General features: G+C 31.7%; 1 protein-coding gene across 1 annotated transcript in view; it reads right to left on the bottom strand.

The window, feature by feature from the left end:
• The window catches only part of LOC122506320, a 105,783-nt gene extending 82,058 nt beyond the window's left edge, over positions 1-23,725 (bottom strand). Inside the window, exon 1 of the mRNA XM_043618436.1 lies at positions 23,673-23,725. The gene's annotated coding sequence lies outside the window, so the exon portion shown is untranslated. The remainder of the gene's footprint in view (positions 1-23,672) is intronic.
• Between the last annotated feature and the right edge of the window lie 231 nt (positions 23,726-23,956).

Raw genomic sequence — 23,956 nt, 5'->3', positions numbered from 1 at the left:
AGAATATTATATCAACGGTATTGCCACGCTACAGCTACGCTTAGACATTTCTAAACAATTTTATATCAATGGTATTGCCACGGTTGACCCACGCTAATGTAATTTATGAAGAATTATGATATTGCCACGCTAAGTCATTTTTGTACAATTTTATATTAACGGTATTGCTACGATTGACCGACACTAACATTATTTTTAAACAATTTTAGTCATTTTTGAACAATTTTACATTAACGGTATTGCCACGGCTGACCCACACTAATTTCATTTTTGTAAAATATTATATCAACGGTATTGCCACGTTACTCCAACGCTTAATAATTATTGAACAATTTTTTTTATTAACGGTATTGACACAATTAACCCACGCTAACGTCATTTCTGAACAATTTTATATCAATTGTATTGCCACGGTTGACCCATGCTAATATCATTTTTGAGAAAAATATTATATCAACGGTATTGCCACGGTTGACCCACGCTAATGTCATTTATGAAAAATTATGATATTGCCACGCTAACAATAAGTCATTTTTGTACAATTTTATATTAACGGTATTGCTACAATTGACCGACGCTTACGTCATTTTAAAACAAATTTAGTCATTTTTGAACAATATTATTTCAACAGTATTGCCACGTTTGCCCCACGCTAACGTCATTTTTGTAGAATATTATATCAATGGTAATGCCACGCTACAGCCACGCTTAATAATTTTTGAACAATTTTATATTAAAGGTATTGCCAAGGTTGACCCACGCTAATGTCCCTTATAAAGAATTATGATATTGCCATGGTACACCCACACTTAGTCATTTTTGTACAATTTTATATTAACGGTATTGCTACGATTGACCCACGCTAACGTCATTTCTAAAGAATTTTATATCAACGCTATTGCCACGTTACTCCCACGCTTAACAATTTTTGAACAATTTTATATCAACGGTATTGCCACGCTACACCCACGCTTTACTCATTTTTGAAGAATATTATATCAAAGGTATCGCCACACTACACCCACGCTTTAGTCATTTCTAGAGAATATTATACTGACGGTATTGCCACGCTACACATACTCTTAGACATTTCTACATAAATTTATATCAATGGTATTGCCACCCTACTCCCACGCTAAGTCACTTTTGTACAAATTTATATTAACGGTATTGCTACGATTGACCGACGCTAACGTCATTTTGAAACAATATTAGTCATTTTTGAACAATTTTATTTCAACAGTATTGCCACGGTTGCCCCACGCTAACGTCATTTTTGTAGAATATTATATCAATGGTATTGCCACGCTACACCCACGCATAATAATTTTTGAACAATTTTATATTAAAGGTATTGCCAAGGTTGACCCACGCTAATGTCACTTATGATGAATTATGATATTGCCATATAACACCCACACTTAGTCATTTTTGTACAATTTTATATTGACGGTATTGCTACGATTGACCCACGCTAACGTCATTTCTGAAGAATTTTATATCAACAGTATTGCCACGCTACACCTACGCTTAGACATTTCTGAACAATTTTATATCAATAGTATTGCCACTGTTAACCTACGCTACTGTCATTTTTGAAAAATATTATATCAACGGTATTGCCACAGTTGACCCTCGTTAATGTTATTTATGAAGAATTATGAGATTGACACGCTAAGTCATTTTTGTACAATTTTATATTAACGGTATTGCTACGATTGACTGACGCTAACGTCATTTTTAAAAATTTTTAGTCATTTTTGAACAGTTTTATGTCAACAGTATTGCCACGGTTGCCCCACGCTAACGTCATTTTTGTAGAATATTATATCAATGGAATTGCCACTCTACACCCACGCTTAATAATTTTTGAACAATTTTATATCAACGGTATTGCCACGCTACACCTACGGTTAGTCCTTTTTGTACAATTTTATATTAACAGTATTGCCACGGTTGACCCACGCTAATGTCATTTTCAAAGAATATTATATCAACGGTATTGCCACGCTACCCCTACGCCTAGTCACTTTTAAACAAATTTATATCTACGGTATTGACATAAAATTGTTCAAAAATGAATAAAATTGTTTAAAAATGACTCAGCGTGGGTCAATTGTGTCAATTCCGTCAATATTAAATTTATTAAAAATTATTAAGCGTGGGAGTAACGTGGCAATACTGTTGAAATAATATTTTACAAAAATGTCATTAACGTGTGTCAACCGTGGCAATACCGTTGATATAAAATTGTTCAAAAATGACTAAGCATGTGTGTAGCGTGGCAATACCGTTGAAATAATATTCTTTGAAAATGATATTAGCGTGGGTCAATTGTGGCAATATAGTTGACTTAAAATTATTCAAAAATGACTTTAGCGTGGTAATATAAATTAGTAAATCGTGGGTGTAGCGTGGCAATACCGTTGATATAAAATTGTTCAAAACACAGGTCTACAAGTTTTTCAAATCTGCATAAATTTTTTTTTTAAATCGTAAAGCAATTTTAAGAAATTGGTTTAAAAGCTTTGACATAGTACTATATGATGCAATTTCGCAAATTAAAAATAAAATTTTTTGTTCGCCAAAAAAATTCCGCAAAATGGCCAAAATAGCCATTTTTGGCAATTTAAGGCAATATTACAAGAAATCCTGACGTGATGGGTCACTTTGGAAATCGGATTCGTATTCTACGTCAAGAAAGCTATAAGTATAACCTATCACTTTTTCTGTAACAGAACTAAGCTAAAATTTGCAGGCCTGTGTAAGTTTTCAAAAGATGGCATTTTACTAGACCCTTCAACTAGAAGAAGAAAAATTTAAAGATTTGCTGAGATTCAACTGAAACACTTGGGATGAGTAAAACACATCAGTATTTATCAATTTGGAGTACTTTTGCATTTGCAGTGTTTAAAGTAATGCATAAAAAAAATTCAAAATTTTCTTTTAAAATGTAGGGTCTAGTATGAAAGTATAAAAGTAGTATGAGTATAAAAGTAGGGTCTACGAGGTTAAAAAGTCGGTATAGGTTTCTTAGAATTAGACCCTTCTTTACTTCTCCAAATGGAACATTGGCAAATTTCAGCCTGTTTTGGAAATCAAAGTAGGGTCTAATTGTCTTAGAATTAGAACCTACTTTACTACTCCTAACACTCAACAGACCCTAAAATTCAGGGTGAAAGTAGGGTTTAAATTTCGACTTGGGCTACTATCAGCCTACAATATAGGTGTTATTTTAGATTTTAGCAGTCGTAACGTAGGGTCTACTTGCGATACAATTCATTCGAATTACATTCTACATAAATCCCAAAATTGTTGGAAATTTAGAATTAATTTTCAATACATTAATTGAAGTACAAATACTGTTCTGTAAATTTTAAATTAGTTAAAAATATAACTAATTCAATAATAAAAAGTCAGTCACTAATTCAAATAGTAATATTTTCATAATGAAATAGTTAATTGTAACTAACTAATTGTTTCTCCCAGGCAAAACAAATTCCCTGTTTGCAAACTACCATTTAAATATATTAGTAGAAACTAAAACCCATCGAAGACCAGTACGACAGCTAGGACATTAATATAATACATTCATCAAATTCTACGTTTTTAGATAAGTGCAGTATATGGAAAGCTCTTTTTTTGTTAAGTACTATTAAATTCCTATAGTAAAATTATTTAAAAATTTATTGTGATTAAGAGTAGTTTTTCAAAAATTATTCTTAACATTATGATAGAGGAAGAAATTATTGAGGACTATTATTTGAGAACAATTTCAATAATAAAACCGAGGACGTATTTGAGGTATCTAGCTCGATAATAAAACGAGGACGTATTTGAGGTATTTAGCTCGATAATAAAGCCGAGGACGTATTTGAGGTATCTATATCGATAATAAAACCGAGGACGTATTTGAGGTATTTAGCTCGATAATAAAAACGAGGACGTATTTGAGGTATCTAGCTCGATAATAAAACCGAGGACGTATTTGAGGTAACTATCTCGATGATAAAAACGAGTACGTATTTTAGGTATTTAGTTCGATAATAAAAACGAGGACGTATTTGAGGTATTTAGCTCGATATTAAAAACGAGGACATATTTAAGGTATTTAGCACGATATTAAAAACGAAGACGTATTTGAGGTATTTAGCTCGATAATAAAACCGAGGACGTATTTGAGGTATCTAGCTCGATAAAAAAACCGAGGACGTATTTAAGATATCTATCTCGATAATAAAAACTAGGACGTATTTTAGATTTCTAGCTCGATAATAAAAACGAGGTCGTATTTGAGGTATTTAGCTCGATAATAAAAACGAGTACGTATTTGAGGTATTCAGCTCGATAATAAAAACGAGGACGTATTTTAGGTATCTATCTCGATAATAAAAACGAGGTCGTATTTGAGGTATTTAGCTCGATAATAAAAACGAGGACGTATTTGAGGTATTCAGCTCGATAATAAAACCGAGGACGTATTTAAGGTATTTAGCTTGATAATAAAAACGAGGACGTATTTAAGGTATTTAGCTCGATAATAAAACCGAGGTCGTATTTGAGGTATTTAGCTCGATAATAAAACCGAGGACATATTTGAGGTATCTAGCTCGCAATATAACCAAATGACGTATTTGAGGTATCTAGCTCGAAATATTACCAAATGACGTATTTGAGGTATCTAGCTCTATTATAAAACCCAGGACCTATTTAAGGAATTTAGCTTGATAATAAAAACGAGGACGTATTTGAGGTATTTAGCTCGATAATAAAACTGAGGACGTATTTAAGGTATTTAGCTCGATATTAAAAACGAAGATGTATTTAAGGTATTTCGCTCGATAATAAAACCGAGGACGTATTTGAGGTATCTAGCTTGATAATAAAACCGAGGACGTATTTGAGGTATCTAGCTCGATAATAAAAACGAGGACGTATTTGAGGTATTTATCTCGATAATAAAAACGAGGACGTATTTGAGGTATCTAGATTGATAATAAAACCGAGGACGTATTTGAGGTATCTAGCTCGATAATAAAACCGAGGTCGTATGTGAGGTATTTAGCTCGATAATAAAAACGAGGACGTATTTGAGGTATCTAGCTCGATTATAAAACCAAGGACCTATTTGAGGTATTTAGCTTGATTATAAAAACGAGGACGTATTTGAGGTATTTAGCTCGATAATAAAACCGAGGACGTATTTAAGGTATTTAGCTCGATAATAAAAACGAGGACGTATTTAAGGTATTTAGCTCGATATTAAAAACGAAGACGTATTTGAGGTATTTAGCTCGATAATAAAGCCGAGGACGTATTTAAGGTATCTAGATTGATAATAAAACCGAGGACGTATTTGAGGTATCTAGCTCGATAATAAAACCGAGGTCGTATGTGAGGTATTTAGCTCGATAATAAAAACGAGGACGTATTTGAGGTATTTATCTCGATAATAAAAACGAGGACGTATTTGAGGTATCTAGATTGATAATAAAACCGAGGACGTATTTGAGGTATCTAGCTCGATAATAAAACCGAGGTCGTATGTGAGGTATTTAGCTCGATAATAAAAACGAGGACGTATTTGAGGTATCTAGCTCGATTATAAAACCAAGGACCTATTTGAGGTATTTAGCTTGATTATAAAAACGAGGACGTATTTGAGGTATTTAGCTCGATAATAAAACCGAGGACGTATTTAAGGTATTTAGCTCGATAATAAAAACGAGGACTATTTAAGGTATTTAGCTTGATATTAAAAACGAAGACGTATTTGAGGTATTTAGCTCGATAATAAAAACGAGGACGTATTTGAGGTATTTAGCTCGATAATAAAACTGAGGACGTATTTAAGGTATTTAGCTCGATATTAAAAACGAAGATGTATTTAAGGTATCTAGCTCGATAATAAAACCGAGAACGTATTTGAGGTATCTAGCTCGATAATAAAACCGAGGTCGTATTTAAGGTATCTAGCTCGATAATAAAAACGAGGACGTATTTAAGGTATCTAGCTTGATAATAAAAACGAGGACGTATTTGAGGTATTTAGCTCGATAATAAAACCGAGGACGTATTTGAGGTATCTAGCTCGATAATAAAAACGAGGACGTATTTAAGATATCTATCTCGATAATAAAAACGAGTACGTATTTTAGGTATTTAGTTCGATAATAAAAACGAGGACGTATTTGAGGTATTTAGCTCGATAATAAAATCGAGGTCGTATTTGAGGTATCTAGCTCGATAATAAAACCGAGGTCGTATTTGAGGTATTTAGCTCGATATTAAAAACGAGGACATATTTAAGGTATTTAGCTCGATATTAAAAACGAAGACGTATTTGAGGTATTTAGCTCGATAATAAAACCGAGGACGTATTTGAGGTATCTAGATCGATAATAAAACCGAGGACGTATTTTAGGTATCTAGCTCGATAACAGAAACGAGGACGTATTTAAGGTATCTAGCTCGATATTAAAAACGAAGACGTATTTGAGGTATTTAGCTCGATAATAAAACCGAGGACGTATTTGAGGTATCTAGCTCGATAATAAAACTGAGGTCGTATTTAAGATATCTATCTCGATAATAAAAACGAGGACGTATTTTAGGTATCTAGCTCGATAATAAAAACGAGGTCGTATTTTAGGTATCTAGCTCGATAATAAAAACGAGGACGTATTTAAGGAATTTAGCTTGATATTAAAAACGAAGACGTATTTGAGGTATTTAGCTCGATAATAAAACCGAGGACGTATTTGAGGTATCTAGCTCGATAATAAAACCGAGGACGTATTTGAGGTATCTAGCTCGATAATAAAACCGAGGTCGTATTTAAGGTATCTAGCTCGATAATAAAAACGAGGACGTATTTAAGGTATCTAGCTTGATAATAAAAGCGAGGACGTATTTGAGGTATTTAGCTCGATAATAAAACAGAGGACGTATTTGAGGTATCTAGCTCGATAATAAAAACGAGGACGTATTTAAGATATCTATCTCGATAATAAAAACGAGTACGTATTTTAGGTATTTAGTTCGATAATAAAAACGAGGACGTATTTGAGGTATTTAGCTCGATAATAAAATCGAGGACGTATTTGAGGTATCTAGCTCGATAATAAAAACGAGGACGTATTTGAGGTATTTAGCTCGATAATAAAACTGAGGACGTATTTAAGGTATTTAGCTCGATATTAAAAACGAAGATGTATTTAAGGTATCTAGCTCGATAATAAAACCGAGAACGTATTTGAGGTATCTAGCTCGATAATAAAACCGAGGTCGTATTTAAGGTATCTAGCTCGATAATAAAAACGAGGACGTATTTAAGGTATCTAGCTTGATAATAAAAACGAGGACGTATTTGAGGTATTTAGCTCGATAATAAAACCGAGGACGTATTTGAGGTATCTAGCTCGATAATAAAAACGAGGACGTATTAAAGATATCTATCTCGATAATAAAAACGAGTACGTATTTTAGGTATTTAGTTCGATAATAAAACCGAGGTCGTATTTGAGGTATTTAGCTCGATATTAAAAACGAGGACATATTTAAGGTATTTAGCTTGATATTAAAAACGAAGACGTATTTGAGGTATTTAGCTCGATAATAAATCCGAGGACGAATTTAAGGTATTTATCTGGATAATAAAAACGAGTACGTATTTTAGGTATTTAGCTCGATAATAAAACCGAGGACGTATTTGAGGTATTTAGCTCGATAATAAAAACGAGGACGTATTTGAGGTATCTAGATCGATAATAAAACCGAGGACGTATTTGAGGTATCTAGCTCGATAATAAAACCGAGATCGTATTTGAGGTATTTAGCTCGATAATAAAAACGAGGACGTATTTTAGGTATCTAGCTCGATAATAAAAACGAGGTTGTATTTGAGGTATTTAGTTCGATAATAAAAACGAGGACGTATTTGAGGTATTTAGCTCGATAATAAAAACGAGGACGTATTTGAGGTATCTAGATTGATAATAAAACCGAGGACGTATTTGAGGTATCTAGCTCGATAATAAAACCGAGGTCGTATTTGAGGTATTTATCTCGATAATAAAAACGAGGACGTATTTGAGGTATTTAGCTCGATAATAAAACCGAGGACGTTCTTACGCCTTTGATTTTACTTGCGTTAATTCTATGTTTTTTTTTATTCTCTTTTACCACTATCGATTAACCGAGTTGTTAAAACTTGCCTTAATTAGTATAGAAAACTAATTAAGGGACAGTTAAGAACGCGTCTTCTTATTATGAATGACCGATTAATACTGCGTTGAACGAACTGTGATGTCAATTTTCATACCAGAATCTATATTTCTGTTTGAGGGAAAATCTGCAACTCTAACACTTCTCAGGGATCGTTGTCCCGTGTTGAAATAATTTATTATTTCTATATTTCAAAGGAGTACCCTTTTGGATCGCTTTTGCTGACTTTGCTTTCTTTTGAATTAAGCAAGTCCATAGTATATTAATCCATGATTGCCAAAGACAAACGAAATTATTTGCAATAATTGTTGCTTCATTATTTGGCTTTCATTATTAATCTTTGTATATTTGTGTCCTTAGGGTTAACAACCTTGCAGCAATAAGTTATTGATCTTATTCTGATTTTAAGGAGGAATGTCGTTTGAATAACATTTAATATATTCGGCTAGAACAATGTGAAATTTCATTTAGCATTGATCCATCAGGTTCCTTATCTTCGCTCTCGATCAACGGTTCTTTTTCTTTTTCAGTGTATGCAATACCAGCATTAGTTATAGATTGTTGTTTGTGAGTTTGTCCAAAGCATTCATTAATTCGTGATGAGAATAGTTTATTATCATAATCTCCATAGGGGTCTTGTTCTTCCAAGTCCTTCAGTAATTCTTTATTTGATTTTCCTTCAGAAACGCAATTTCTTCTGTTGACAATTGATTCATTCATACCTTCATGGTCCCAAGCTAAGGATCGAGTAGTAAGGTCAATTGGGTTGATTCCTTTTCTTCCCAATGATTCGTTGAATTTCTTTATGGATTTTTCAAGATCAATACTAATATCAGATTTCTTTTTTATAGCAGAGATATCTTCTTCTAAGTCAGATTCGCTGGAGTTGTAAACTGGAGGGAGATCTATGATAGTTGGTCTATTGCTTTCGGCGGGTACTTCGGACTCGTCGACTGAATAAGCAATTCCAGCATTTTAAATCGCTTGAGTGGCTAATTGGTCAGCCATTTCGTTCCTAAAAATTCCTTGATGGCTTGGCACATGTTTAAATGTTACATCAAGAGAATTCTTTGCTTTTTCTAATTGTTCGAATTCTGATCGATTTTGGACTGCTTTATTAGTCGAAGTCTTCCAGTCATTGGATTTTCATCTAGGTAACCATTTGGTCATACTATCAATTAGAAACTGAGAATCAGTAATCACCTTTAAACGTTGATACCCTGCTTCCTTAGCTTTCCTGACAGCAACTATGGCAGCCTCAATTTATGCAGCGTTATTTGTCTGTTTTCCTGTACCCCAATTCCAGCAGTTGATCCTACGTTTCCATTTCTCTGGCAGGCTCCACCAATGTATACTTTAGTGCATGGATTGGCTTGTGAGTTACGGCGTGGAGTAGGGGGCCCCAAAGCCGGTATAGTACTCTTCTGAGAACGGAATACAGGAGGGTCGGATTGTTCTGTGTCGTCATTAGATGAGGAATCTTCTGACGAAGATTGATCTCCTTCTGTTGGATCGACTTAAGAAGTAATTCGCTTCCTATTCTTTAGTCTAGAAGCTATGGTACTTTCTTCTAATTCAGTAGACTGTTGAATAGGTTTTTCTTCTTCTCGTGCTGAGGTGGGTTGTTTCTTAGGCCTTCCAGGTTTTCTTTTATCAGCGCTGGTGAAAGGTAAGGTTACTTTTACCTTTTTTAGTTTAGTTTCTTTTCCAGATTCCGATTTAATTCGTCGCGGAGGTAAGGTGGAAGGTCTCTTTAAAATAGACACCGGTTTAGGAACCTCGCTGGCATTCATTCGAGCAGAAGACCTTAATCTGGGTTTTTCCTTTGTAGGTATTGTATTTATAGGAAACGCCTTTAAAGTATTTACGGAATAAGAAGGGATTTTGTTTGTTAGCACTTTAGAGGAGTGTGAATTCTCGACCGTATACATATGGTCGGAAGTTCTCTACCGCATATAACACCGCAAGGCACTCTTTTTCTGCTTCTTCATAGCGTCGTTCATTTTCGTTGAAGACTTTAGAGTAGAACGCTATGGGATGTTCCGTTCCGTCTTTTTCTTGAGTCAGTATGGCTCCCATAGCAAATTCCGATGCGTCCGTAGTTAATTTAAACGGTCTCGTAAAATCGGGGAATTGTAAAATAGGTTCACGGCAAAGGTATTCCCGTAATTTCTTGAAGCTAGCTTTTTGTCGTAGACCCCATTCCCATTTGCAATCCTTTCTTAGTAGGTCGACTAGTGGTTTCGATTTTTTTGCATAATCTTTAATAAATTTTCGATAATATCCGGTAAGCCCTAGAAATTGTCTAACATTCTTGGGTTCACTGACTTTTGGAAAGTTTTTTATTGACTCTACTTTTGAAGGATTTGGCCGTACACCTTCTTTACTAATAATGTGACCTAAGTACGCGGTTTCTTTTATCATAAAGTCGCATTTATCAGGCTGAAGTTTAAGGTTGGCTTCTTTTAATTTATTGAATAATCTCCTTGCTCTTCGGCCATGTTCAGGCAACGTGTCCGAAAAGATGATTATATCGTCTAGATATACAAATGCTTCCACGTCTAACATTCCTTTCAGAACCTCATTTAAAAGCCGCTGGAATGTTGCGGGAGCATTTTTGATGCCCATAGGCATCCTGTTATATTGGTAGTGGTCTCTTCCAGTTGAAAATGCAGTTTTATGCCTGTCGTCCGGATGTGTTTTTACTTGATTAAATCCGCTGGCCAGATCAAAAACCGTGAAGTAGCAAGCACTTACCAATCGGTCGAATATTTCTGAGATATTAGGCAATGGAAAAGCATCTCCTAAAATTTTCTCATTTAGGGCACGGTAATCAATAACTACCCTCAACTTTCGTTCGCCCGAATTATCTAATTTTTTTGGTATAATTAGCATTGGAGAATTAAAAGCAGAGGTAGATTTACTAAGAAGTCCTGCGTCGTATTGTTTTTTGATTTGGGCATCGGCTTGATCAATGGCTTTGTGAGGACGTCGGTATTGTTTTCTGCAGATATAGTATGTAGGGTGGATTCGATGTTTTACAAGATGAGTGCAAGTTAGCTTCTCTCCAGTCAGGTGAAATATGTCTGCATATTCCTCGGCCCATTTTATTACGTAATTTTTTTCTTCGTCTGACAAGTGGGAAGTATGAAGGGCTTCCTTGACTCTTTTTACTCTTTCTAAATAATTGATAGGTGGTTGATTTGATAAAGTTCCAACTTCAGATTCGGATGATTCTTCTCCTGGAAAGTTACAGTGCTCAAATGGAATCAACTCTTGTGGGTCCAATTCAAAACGGATGTCTTCGTCACTAGTATTGATGGCCATGGCGTAACAGGTACCATTGTTATTGTTAACCAGAGCTTCTCCAAGATACAATCCGTCTGGTGTATTTACCATTGGTAGGTATCCTTCTTTTAGTTTGAATGATGTCAGAATAGAAACTGGTTGCCGAGTTCGAGCCTTTATAGTGAGAATTCTCTTAAATGGTTTAATTTCTTTTCTTAGGCCTCTCCGGGTAGTCTGCGATTCTTTGTGAATAAATAGTAAGGGTTTAATCGGTTCTGAAATTGTAACTAAGGTGTTGTGTCGAAACGAAAGCTGAGCTTGTTCTTCTCGAAGATATGGTCTGCCAAGTATTCCATTAGTCGTGATAGGGAAAGAGTTTTTCACTATATATAATTCTACGTTTCGATTATTGATTTTTTAATCTACGGTACCGAGAGTATTCACGGAATGGTTCGTTATACCGGATATTTGTAACTTTTTTGAAGTAGTAATTGGCAGATTTGGTAGTAAAACTTCTAATTTAACTAAATTTGAATCCAAGCCTGGGTCTACTAAAAATTTAGCCTTGTTATTAATAAAACTTTCCGAGATTATTTCTACGATTGGGGAATCTTTGCTTTCAGTTCCGCTTTTAAAAACGCGCCTATTTTGTAAGAAAAGGTGTTCATTTGTATCTAAGTTGGAAACCTTAGATGAATCGTTTAGTAGAATTGATTCATTGCTTATTGCTTCTTCTAATTTTGAGTTAAGGACTCCACTGTTGTTTGGAAGTGTACATTTCTCGGACGCTCCTGGGTAGTATGATTCATCGAGGCGCCCTGTTGATGAATCGGCTGGGAGTTTAAATATTTCAAAGGTCCTGGAGATTGCGCTCTTGGTGGAGTTGCATTTCCTTGTCGGATTTCCTTTGGCGGATAAGGGTAGTTTGGATATTGTGGATATGGAGGATATCCTTGATACGGGGGATATGGATAAAACATTGGTGAGAAATGCATTGGATACTGAGGAAATACAGGATTCGTCCCGTATTGGTGTTTGTTTTGAGTAGTTGGTTCTGGAGTCTTAACCTTTTCTCGATGTTCTATAATTTTTGTATCTTCTTCCTCGGTTACTTTGGTTATTTTGTAGGAAAAATTTTTATTGGATACCGCTTGTAATTCCTCTTCGACATGTTGAGCGAACTCGAAGGCTTCACTCATGTCTTTCGGTTGACGCGTATCTACGTGGGAGCGCATTTCGTCAGGTAACCCACGTGTAAAAGCCGTTAGGGCGGAATTCATAATAGGTATCATCATAATTTGACTTTAAAGAATATTAGTCCCTTCTACAACCCCGGGGTATTTTTTGCTCAGAGCGTTTCTAGTCCCACTAATTAAGCCTTTCAACCGATCACAATAATCATTGACTGTTTCAGGCTGTTTCATTCTCAAATTAGTTATAGCGTTTAAATAGAATTGATAAGGCTTAGGGGCGCTATACCGCTTTCGTAAATGTTCGATTAGTTAATTCAGTGTATGAAACTGTTTGTCCCTTACACTTTCTCGAGCAGACCTCTTAGTTTCCCTAAAGTGGCTTTAATAAAGCCCGGTTCAGTCAAGGGTGTCATATAACTGACACTATTGTCTAGGTCTTGCAGAAAATCGCGTAGGGGAGGGTCCCGTCCGTTAAAAGTGGATAAGTGCTGTACCCCTTTTTCTACTGTCTAGCATTCCATCATAGTAGCTACGGCTGCAGATTGGTCTGGTGCAGGTACGTAGACTACACTAGCGTTAGATGCAGTTGGATGTAGAGGGTCAATGGTCCCATTATTACCAGATGTATTGGTAGCCATTTTGAATAATAATAAAAATCGGTGAAAACAAAATTAAATTTACTTATTGCAGGACACAATTGATAATTTTAATCTTTGATTCTGATGAGGAACTCTACTGAAAGTTGATTCGTAAGTGTTTGATTTTTTTTTATTATTTTGCTTCCTCATGAGGAAGCTTTGCATTGGTGACGATTTTCAATTTTTCAAAACAAGGTTATATGGACTCATTTTCATCTAGAACATATGTATATTCAATTATGAGCAAATGTCCAGATGTATGTGTGTGTATGTATGTGTGTATGTGTGTGTGTATGTGTGTATGTGTGTGTGTGTGTATGTCACAAAAATTGTGTACAAATTATCTCAGACAAATTTTGATGGATTGTCCTGAAATTTTGCAGGTTTATTGCAGTCATTAATACCTGAAATCTGACACAAGGATTTTCAAAAATATGTACAAAATTTTTTTTTATACAATTTTTTTAAAATTCAGAAAATTTTTTTTTTTGTATTTTCTGAAATAATTTTTTTATTTGTTAATATTTTTATTAATTATTCTCAAAATTACATTCCTGGCAAGAAAACGAATCGATTGATGTATACAAAGTATATATTTTATCAAAATTTATAAAATTAATAAATATTTTTCTTTTTCACAAAAAATTCAAATTTGGTATTTTTTTCATAATTAATTTAATATTAATATTAATATTTTGAAATGATTATTCTATCATAAAATAGAAGCAATTGGCAAATGAAAGTGTAAATTTCACCAAATATTTATACAACAACTTATAAATGATTTATATAATTTTATTTTTAACCAATCTTCTGGACGAACCCTTTTGTACATAATTTTTCAAAAGTTTGCAAAACCGCAATTTTTATATATTGAGGAAGCTTAATGGTCATAAAATGAACAACTTGTTTATTATTTGATTGATCTGTATTTTTTTTGTCTCAACGTTATAGTCAATAGTTAGTGGTGTAGTAATTCGCATAAAAAAGCTTTTACGAAAGAATTAAATAATGTAAAAATACATACTATTTAGAATAAAGTCATATGAATCTTATAATTAAGTAAAAAAAGTAATACGAATTTCTGACCAAAATGACGTTATGTACTGAACTGCAATTGTCCGATCATTTAATCTAAACAGTCTTTCATTTTTCCTTAATTAATAAGTTGAGAATAAAATTTAAATAATTAAATTTAAATCAATTAAGAAAACGATTGTTAATATTATTAACAATAATTATTATAAATTATATTTTACATTAATTAAAAATGGTAAATTATTATTAATTAAATATGTAAAATTTGATTATAAAATAATTAAAAAGAAACCTTTAATAGTAATAAATTTTTGAAATATTAACGAGAATTAATTTGTAATTTAGTAGCAATTATATAAAATTAAAAATTCTATTTATTCGAACTGCTGAATTTGGATTTCTTATTATTTACCTTTTAATCAAACCAGACTTAAGAATAATTAAAATCAATTTAAAAAGTAAAATAATATTGAAATAACGAGGAACTGCAATGGATCATTTCCTATTTTATTGCTTACGTTTGTATAAGTGTAGTTGTAGGTCAATTATATAAAGAAAGAAAATTGTATTTGATTAAAATTCAGACAGAAAACTGACCTAAAAGTAAAAATTAGAGTAAAAGGAACAGCTGTTTACAATATAAAAATAATATTAATCTAACAACTTATTTAGAATAACATTTATTTATTCATTTTTTTCGTTAATATTTAGTTTCTTGAAAATCCATAACTGATAAGTGATAATTAAATAAGTGATTAGTTATATAGTTGTTTATAAAATTTTAATTAGTCAACTATAAAAAAGATCTGTTTGTAAAAATATTCTATTCACTAACGAGTTCCTCTTTATTTTTCTGTCTTCTTTTTTTTGTAATTTAATGCTTTTAATATACTTTAAAATATACTCTTTTTATTACATAAAAGAGAACAGTAAAAAAACAATTATTTCAAAACAATTAGTAATTTTAATTATTTAAAATTTTCTACACTGAATTTTGATCTATTCATGTTTAAAAGAATTTAGTTTACTATTTAAAGGAAACGAATATTTTTTTTTTAACAACCAAAATAAATAGATTTATATTAATTTTTAATAAAAACAAAAATAATCAATTTTAATTAATTAAATAAATTTTATTATTAATAATCATAAAATTTATTAAATACATTTTTTTTAATATAAATAATTTTATAAAGAATAATTTAGTTAATATTCAAACGATTTTTCTATTACTATAAAACTAATTCTGTCAATGATCAAAAGACATGATTTAAAAAAAATTCGTTTTATGATTAATAAATAAATTTCCGTGAGTATAATATTCAATTTTAAATAAAAGTTAATTAAAAAGAATATAAGTATTCTCTTTCTATTTTAATTCTTATAATGTGTTGTCGCGAGTAAGGTAATCTGACCCGGGGTCACGTTACACTACAGACGGAAGTAGGTCAGTAGTCGTCTTCAAGTTCACTGTCGATTTCTGAATTACTTAAATCATCAATTTGTTCATATGATTCAGAATTTATTTCATTATCATACACATGAGGAATCAACTCAGGGAGCTCGTCATCAAATTCTAGATCGCGAGGAATATACGGTATAGTCGACGCGATGCTATCAATGTCAGAGTTGTCAAGGTCGTCAGTATTGTCAACATCGATTAATGATTACTATTATTGTTAGACTCAGATTGTTGTTCAATTAATAATTCGAGTTGATATTGTTCGACTAATGCTTCACTAGCAAGTCTTCGCACGATTACTTCCGAAATTGGTATTACTCCCGGGGGAGGAGGGATTACTTCGAAATCGTTAGAAAAACCAAATTCAGGGACAATACCTATCTGCGATAGGTTTTTGCAGACACATCGAAAAGATTATTATATATAAATATATGTATAATATATGTTACAATTTTTGTACACAGTAATCTCTTTTAAGGAATTGATATTCTTAAGAATAAGCAACTAATTTTTGCTTTGGCTTTTTAATAAAAAGTGGCCGTTCAACGAACCTAAAGAAGACTTATAATTAAAGTTGGTTATAAAAATGATTCAATTCAAAATAAGAGATTAAAACAATTAATTATTTATTAAAATCAACTAATTTTTGCTTCACCTTTTTTAATAAAAAGTGTCCGTTCAACGAACCCAAAGAAGACTTATATTTATAGTTGATTTCAAAATAATTTAATTTAAAATTGTTTCAAAATTTTGTTAAGCAATCCTTTGAGATAAAAAATAAGTGGTAAGTAAAAGGGAAAATAAATCCCACCGCTGCCACCATTTGTTGCACATTTATTTTTAAAAAAATTGATAAAATAATAATAATAATTACTTTTATTTTATGTTTCTTTAACGTTTTCCTCTTCGAATTGCAACAACCAATCAAGGGTTTATCCTTGATTGTTTAAAATGCAAGATTCGTTTTTCCCCGATATTAAAAATGTTGACATATTTTAGGTCTAGCTCGTTATGAAAAATATGGACAATTAATTCCTTTGTAAAAACTTTTGTTGGCCCTGAAAAGAGCCGATTGATATATATGTACAGCTACCGTCCGTTGCTTAATGCAGCAAATGTTCAAATTGTCCTCCTCGAACCTGAAGACAGCATCGGGCTCTTTGCACCAACGAACGCATACAGTTATTCAACATCTCTGCAGTTACGTTCCTCATTGCAGCAGTCAGTCGTTGTCGCAACTCCTGAATTGTTCTGAAGGGGTGTCCGTAGACTGTAGATTTCACATAGCCCTATAAGAAAAAATCCAGAGGATTTAAGTCATTAGATCGCGGAGGCCATCTTACACACCGCCTTGTCCAATGAATCGATTCGGAAACAATGCTTGTAAATCCGCTTGACATACTCTAGCCGTGTGGTACGGTGCATTGTCATGCTGGCACCACATACGGTCTATTTCTGCTTGCGTTAAACCAGCTTGTAATAGACGCGGTTTAACACGTGCGAGGAATGCCTGGTACCTAACAGCGTTTAAATTACCTTGGAATGTAAAAAAAATTTGAAAGGGAAATTTTTTTAAATTAAATATAATAACGTAACGTTAAATTAATGAAAACTGCATAATTTAACTTTTTGAATCATAAAAATTAATAAAAAAAATTAAGAATTCTTTACAAAAATAATAAATTGCGATTTTCTTGAAAACTATAACCTACAAAATATGCCCAATTTATGTGGACGTGATATTTAGTATTAAAATTTACCATTTTATTTCCAATTATTCCAGCCCACACGTTAATTGAGAAGCGGTTCTGAAAATTCCTAACGGAAACAATACGAGGATTTTGGTCAGCCCAGTAATGGAAGTTATTGGTGTTCCTTATCCCTTCCCTTCCGAATTTTGACTCATCCGTAAACAAAACTCGACTTAAAAAATTCGGATCCCGACGATAGACTCTTAGAACGCATTGACAAAATCGAATGCGACGTCCAAAATCCGTGGGTTGCAGATTTTGCACTCGCGTGATCTGATACGCGTGGTACTTTTCGGCCTTCAACGTACGTTGTACTGTCCCGTAGGATAAATTCAGATGGCGGACAACACCTCTGATACCAATTTCAGGATTTTCTCTGACATGCTGAATAATTCTTTCTTCATTATTGGGATTTCTTGCTACCCGCGGTGCTCCTGCATTTCGATGGTTCTGCAACACGCTACCTGTATTATGTCCAGGGATTTAGATTAGTAAAGTTAAATTGCTGAAATTTCATTTTTTTGAAAATTCAAAATTCCGAATACAAAAACCAAAAACTATTGTTCAAAAAAATAAAAACAAATTTTTAAAAAACGAAACTTAAGCTCAACAATTTTCGACTTGTGGTCTGTTGTGCACAAACTCATTTAACCCTTGTGTCTATACCCAACAAATTCTATGTTGTCTCGCACCCGGGTTACTCGGGTACCCACTAAAGCAAAAAAATTACAAAAATAGTAATGCAAGACAATTTTATTATTAGAGTTTCCCTGCAATAAAATGCTTATATATAAAATTCTATGTAAAAGAATACATTCTAAAATTAGCTAACATTATGAATTTTAGGAAATATTCAGTTCAATGTAATTTTTAATTACAATTGCTTACAAAATAATTTTTATGACATAAAACAGGATATTTATTTAAAGCTTCTTATTTTTGGACACAAGTTTGAATAAGACTTTTATTGCATGGGAAATGTGCTAAGAATTATCTTGCAACAAAAAATGAATAAGTATGATCTTGAATTTGTTTTTCTATAAGCATTATATAAACGGAAAGTGGCGATTTGTTTTTTTTTAAATTGGATTTCATTCATTTAAAAAATAATTTTTTTTATTTCCGTTAAAATTTTAAATTCTTTATAAAATAAATTGTTGTAGAACAGAGAATAAGTTGAATAGAACTCAACTCAGGATTAGTTTTTTTAAATTTCTTACTTTATTTATTTAAAAAAAATTATTATGTTTTTTCCCTTAAATTTTTAAGTTTTTTGTGAAATGATTTTATGCAGAATAGAAAGTTCCAGATGATTTAAACTAAAAAAAAAATTTTTTAACTATAACTTTGAAATACATTAGACTAACTTTTTTAAGGGCAGGGTGGCTGCAAAATTTTATTTTCAAAATTCCCTTACTTTTCCCTGACTAACAAATTTTTTAATTATTAATATTCTACATTGAAATGTCCGTAAAGGGTCCAAACTTATAAAAAATGTGACAGCACCATTATAATGAGCTGTATTACAAAAACGTCTAAATAAAAAGCTGAATTGAAATTTAAGTATCAAAGTTTTTTAATATGTGGTTTTCTCGACCAAAATTCCCCGACTTTTAAAGAATTTTTAAAAATTCCCCTGACTTTTCCCTGACTTTCTGCCACCCTGAAGCGGTTACATCACTTTGACCTGACCAGAACATACGCTATTTCAACAATATTTATTGAAGAATAGAATTTTTTAAGAAAATTAAAATACAGAAGGGTAAAACTACTCTTAAACTACAAAAAAAATATTAAATTTTTTTTTTTTCAAAAATGTCGGTCCGTTAGATGATATGTTGAAGTGCTTAAAAAATTTATCGCCGTGCGATGGTACAGATTTGAGCTAGACCAAAAATTAAAAAAGTATTAGTTTTTGTAGCTCAAAATCTAGCAAAATACGTATCCGTTCAAAAAAATGCATTTTTCGCAAAATGGCATCGATTTGAAGAATAAAGTGCGTATTTTTGACTAAATTTCGTTACTTAAAATTATCTAGAAAATCAAAATTATTAATATTTCGCAAAATCCGTACGTTTTCGCTAGATATGACAAACAAAATAAAAAAGGAATTAAGAGAATCGATTGAAAATTGTGTCAGCTAGAGTGTCCACTGATTTTTAAAATACAGTTTTGATAAGAATGCGTTTAAAAGTTTCATTACTTTCAATTAATACGATTCTACTTTCGAAAGTTCGCCATTTTGGATTTAATTAGCCCAATCAACATAAAACCCACGTGAAATGATTTTATAGAAACTGCCGCATATGGAATTTCGACTTAGAAATTCCACATTAAATTTCACGTTGAAATCAGAGACCGTTTAAACATTCGCCAACAATTTTTGTTTCAGCGCCACATTTAGGCGCTCGAAGAAAAGTAATGACGGGTATTTAAACGAAGATTTTGTATTTCTTGGGATAAGTGAGTTCAAGATGGCGGACTTACGGAAGTCGAAACGTGTTTATAGTTATCCAGTCAGGGTGTCTAACAATGATTGAGTAAAAAATTTCCTGACTTTTCCCCGAATTTTCTTGACATTTTACTAATTTTATTTAGGACAAAATCCTACTTTCTTGAAACAAAAATATGGCAACTCACATATTTAACAATAAATTACTATCTAATGATAGAAACAAACAGTAATAAAAATCTTTTCAGTTTTGTTAGATTAAAAAAAGTTTTTATTTTTTTAAATTTATAGAAATTTCCCTGACTATAAATGAAATTTTCTGACACTCCCTGACTGTTTCCTAACCATTAGACACACTGTCTAGTGAACTTAACAAAGAATTTTTTAACAGTTTTTCTCGAAAAAAAAATTAGTGACGGGTGTTGAAACGAGATTTTTGTATTTTTGGGGTAAGTAACTTCAAAATGGCGGACTTCCGGAAGTCGAGATTTGCTTATCATTTTTCAGTGATCCGAATCGAAAATATTCTGAAAGTTACGCAGAAATAACGTTGGTGACGCGTGTTTAAACTGCGAATTTATGGTTCTTGGGGTGATCACTTCTTGGTGCCCAATGGGAAGTAAACGATTGGTTCAATATTGGGCTATGCTTGGCAAACTCCGTTTCATTATTGGAATAATAATGGCAACCATCATTGGACCACCATTGGTTTTAGCTTGGGATGATCACGCTCCTGCCAATGATCGGTAGCCAAGCATCGGGCCAATATTAGTTACCAAGGAAACAAAATCGATTTTCAAAAGCTTGATTTTTTATTGTCAGCCAACAAAAAACCAAGGTTTTGGAAATTGATTTTTTAAATTGTTAATTAAAATTTATTTTAAAAAAATAGTTTTTTTAATTAATAGGATATTAATTTAGTTTTTCACCTCTGGTAAAACAAAGATGAAAGACTAATAAAAATTCCCTCACTGCTTGACGGAACTGTTTTCTGGCACGCATGCATATCCTGACATTATCGGCACAGCGCTTGGCAACCAACGTTGCGCCACTTCCGACAAGCGCCGCCAGAGTGCATGCTAGTGATTTCTTCTCGCTTGTAACCTGTTACACTAACTCTATAAGTACCTGCTTCTCTCCCGCAACGGCATTCACAGGCATCCCTCCACTGTGAGATATACGGTGAGGGAATTTTTATCAGTCTTTCACCTTTGTTTTACCAGAAGTGAAAAATTAAATTAATATGTTCTATTAATTAAAAAAAAATATTTTTTAAAAATAAATTTTAATTATCAATTTAAAAAATTAATTTCCAAAACCTTGGTTTTTTGTTAGCTGCCAATAAAAAATTAAATAAATAATAAAATAAAATAAATAAAAAATTAATAATAAAAAAATAATAATAATATAATATTAATATTATATTATATTATTATTATATTATTATTATTTTTCTGTAGATCCTGTAGATTTACAGTTTTGTTCAGAATTTTATAGAAACTTGTGAAAAAATGTCATTAAAAGTAGTGAATTTAAAATCCCTCTGATAAAATTAATACTTTTAAAGAGTTAATTTTACAATTTTCTGTAAATTTACTACTCTGAAAGTAGGTAATGTTTTTGTCTTTTTATTACCTACTTTCAGAGTAGTAAATTTACAGAAAATTGTAAAATTGCCACATTAAAAGTACTAATTTTACAGAAGGAATTTTAAATTCACTACTTTTAAAGACGGTTTTTCACAAGTTTCTTTAAAATTGTAAACAAAACTGAAATTCTACAAATAAAAATTTGTTTACTGTGCGCTATACAGAACACATAACCAAAAAACTATGTGGCTACGTTGCACTATTTTTGCATGGAGAGGGATTCCCTCGATTCCCTATACGGGTGTGTAATGTCGTTCTTTCTTTCTGTACATACCAGTTTCTCGTAGTCAGTAAACTGCCCTACGAATCGTATTTCCGTTTGGATAATGTTCTCGACGAAGCTGTTGCTGATACATTTGAGCTGCACGCTCTGCAATGCAATTTGCCCTTCCATAGAAAATTATCATTATATCATATCGAAAGGGCAAGACCCGTGTAAATAAATAAATAAATAAATTTCACAATAATCGGCAGCTGTATATCGCGGCATTTTAAAAAGCGAAAGGAACAGCGATACGAAAAGAACAAACACAGTAATAAAATAGAATTTAAAACAATTTTTAGCAGCAAATATATTCAAGACAACTTCAATATGTCTTTAACTACTTGACGCAGTGTAAATAATTTGAAGTTAGCTTTAAAAATAAAAAAACAAAAGCGCATCGAAACTATAAACTGAACATGTCGATAGCTCGAATTTTTAAATAAACACAAAATTTTAATTTTGAAGGCAAATAAAATGCAAATAAAGAAGAAAATTCTTTAACCAAATGAGAAATTGAGGCATCGGATAATTCAACTTTTTAAACTTTTTTTGACTACTTTCAGAAAAGTCAAGTTTTTTTAAATAATGCGACTTTTTCGACTTTCTTCCAAACATTTCAACGAAATTACACTTTTTCGTAAAAAATGATAAAAAATACTTTAATTTTTCTGGTTTAAGAAAATAATTGTAGTAAAATATTTTAAAACTATTGTTTAATTAACTTTTCTAAGAAAATTAAATTTTGAAAATATATAATTGAGAATTAGTTTTTCATTTTCAATTAAAAATTTTAAATAATTGAAATTTTTTTAAATTCTATTTTAAATAATTATTGTACAAAAGTAAGTCTTTAAATTTTTTTATTACATTTTTTTAAGTACTCAGAAAAAAATAACTTTTTAAAAAATTACAATCTTTTATTAAATTTTATTAATAATTTCAAGAATAAAATTATTTTCAAAATCTCTAATTAAAATTATTTGATAAGTTTTTTAAAATGTAGAAAAATTGTTGTTAAAAATTTTATTTTATTTTATTTATTGTAAACGGATCTTACAATCTTATCTTAAAATTCGATTATTTTTGGAAAATAATATATTAATTATATTCGAAGAAATCAAATTTAAATTTAGAAAAATGTTCTTAATTGGACTTTTTTTTAAAAAATCGTATATCTTCATATTTGCAAAAAGTTCTTCAAAAACTTGATTATTTTTTTGTTTCCGACATTTTGAAGTAGAGATATCGTGTCAACCAGTTTCTTCCGGACAATCACTTCAGCCGCCATTTTGTCGCCATAAAGGGCAGAATAAATAAAAAAAAAATTTTTTTTCTAATCCTCAATATGTATGAAAACTCGCAAAAGTGGTTTACGGTCCCCTTAAGCACATAGAGTTTAATTGCACACACTCATTTTATGTTTTTTGAAAATAGAAAATGAATAAACAATCGGTTATTCCAAAATAACCGGTTATTTCAAAATAACCGAAAAAAGGTTAACCGTTTGCTCAAAAATTTTATAACCGGTTAACCGGTTATGACATTAACCGGTTTTATAACCAGTTAACCGCACAGGCCTAAATTCTTAATATTGATCACATTATAAAATAACTTTCAATATTTCAGAATCACATGTTACTGACAAATTTTATGTTTAAAAAAATTTACTTTTAAAAAAATAAAAAAATGGATATTAATATGCTAACTTACCTTAATATAATTGAAAAAAATATATCCTCCAACTCCGATCTCCTTCTCTTGAGAACTTATTTGATGGAGAATAAATAATTGTTAACAATTTTAGTCACTTAAACAATAATATAATAATCATTGGCACTTGTAACAAAAAACAGTGTAAATAATATATAGTTTTTGTTGGGGCGCATGATTATTCCCCAAATGTCATTTTTGCGAAATGTCATTTTTGCGAACTGCACTTTTGCGAAAAGTCATTTTTCCGAAATGTCATTTTTGCGAAATGTCATTTTTGCGAA

This window comes from Leptopilina heterotoma, unplaced genomic scaffold (assembly GCF_015476425.1).
Source record: "Leptopilina heterotoma isolate Lh14 unplaced genomic scaffold, ASM1547642v1 Lhet_407, whole genome shotgun sequence".
In the NCBI taxonomy this organism is placed as follows: domain Eukaryota; kingdom Metazoa; phylum Arthropoda; class Insecta; order Hymenoptera; family Figitidae; genus Leptopilina; species Leptopilina heterotoma.
Note: the sequence above shows the minus strand (reverse complement) of the source record. Positions and strands in the feature narration are given on the sequence as shown.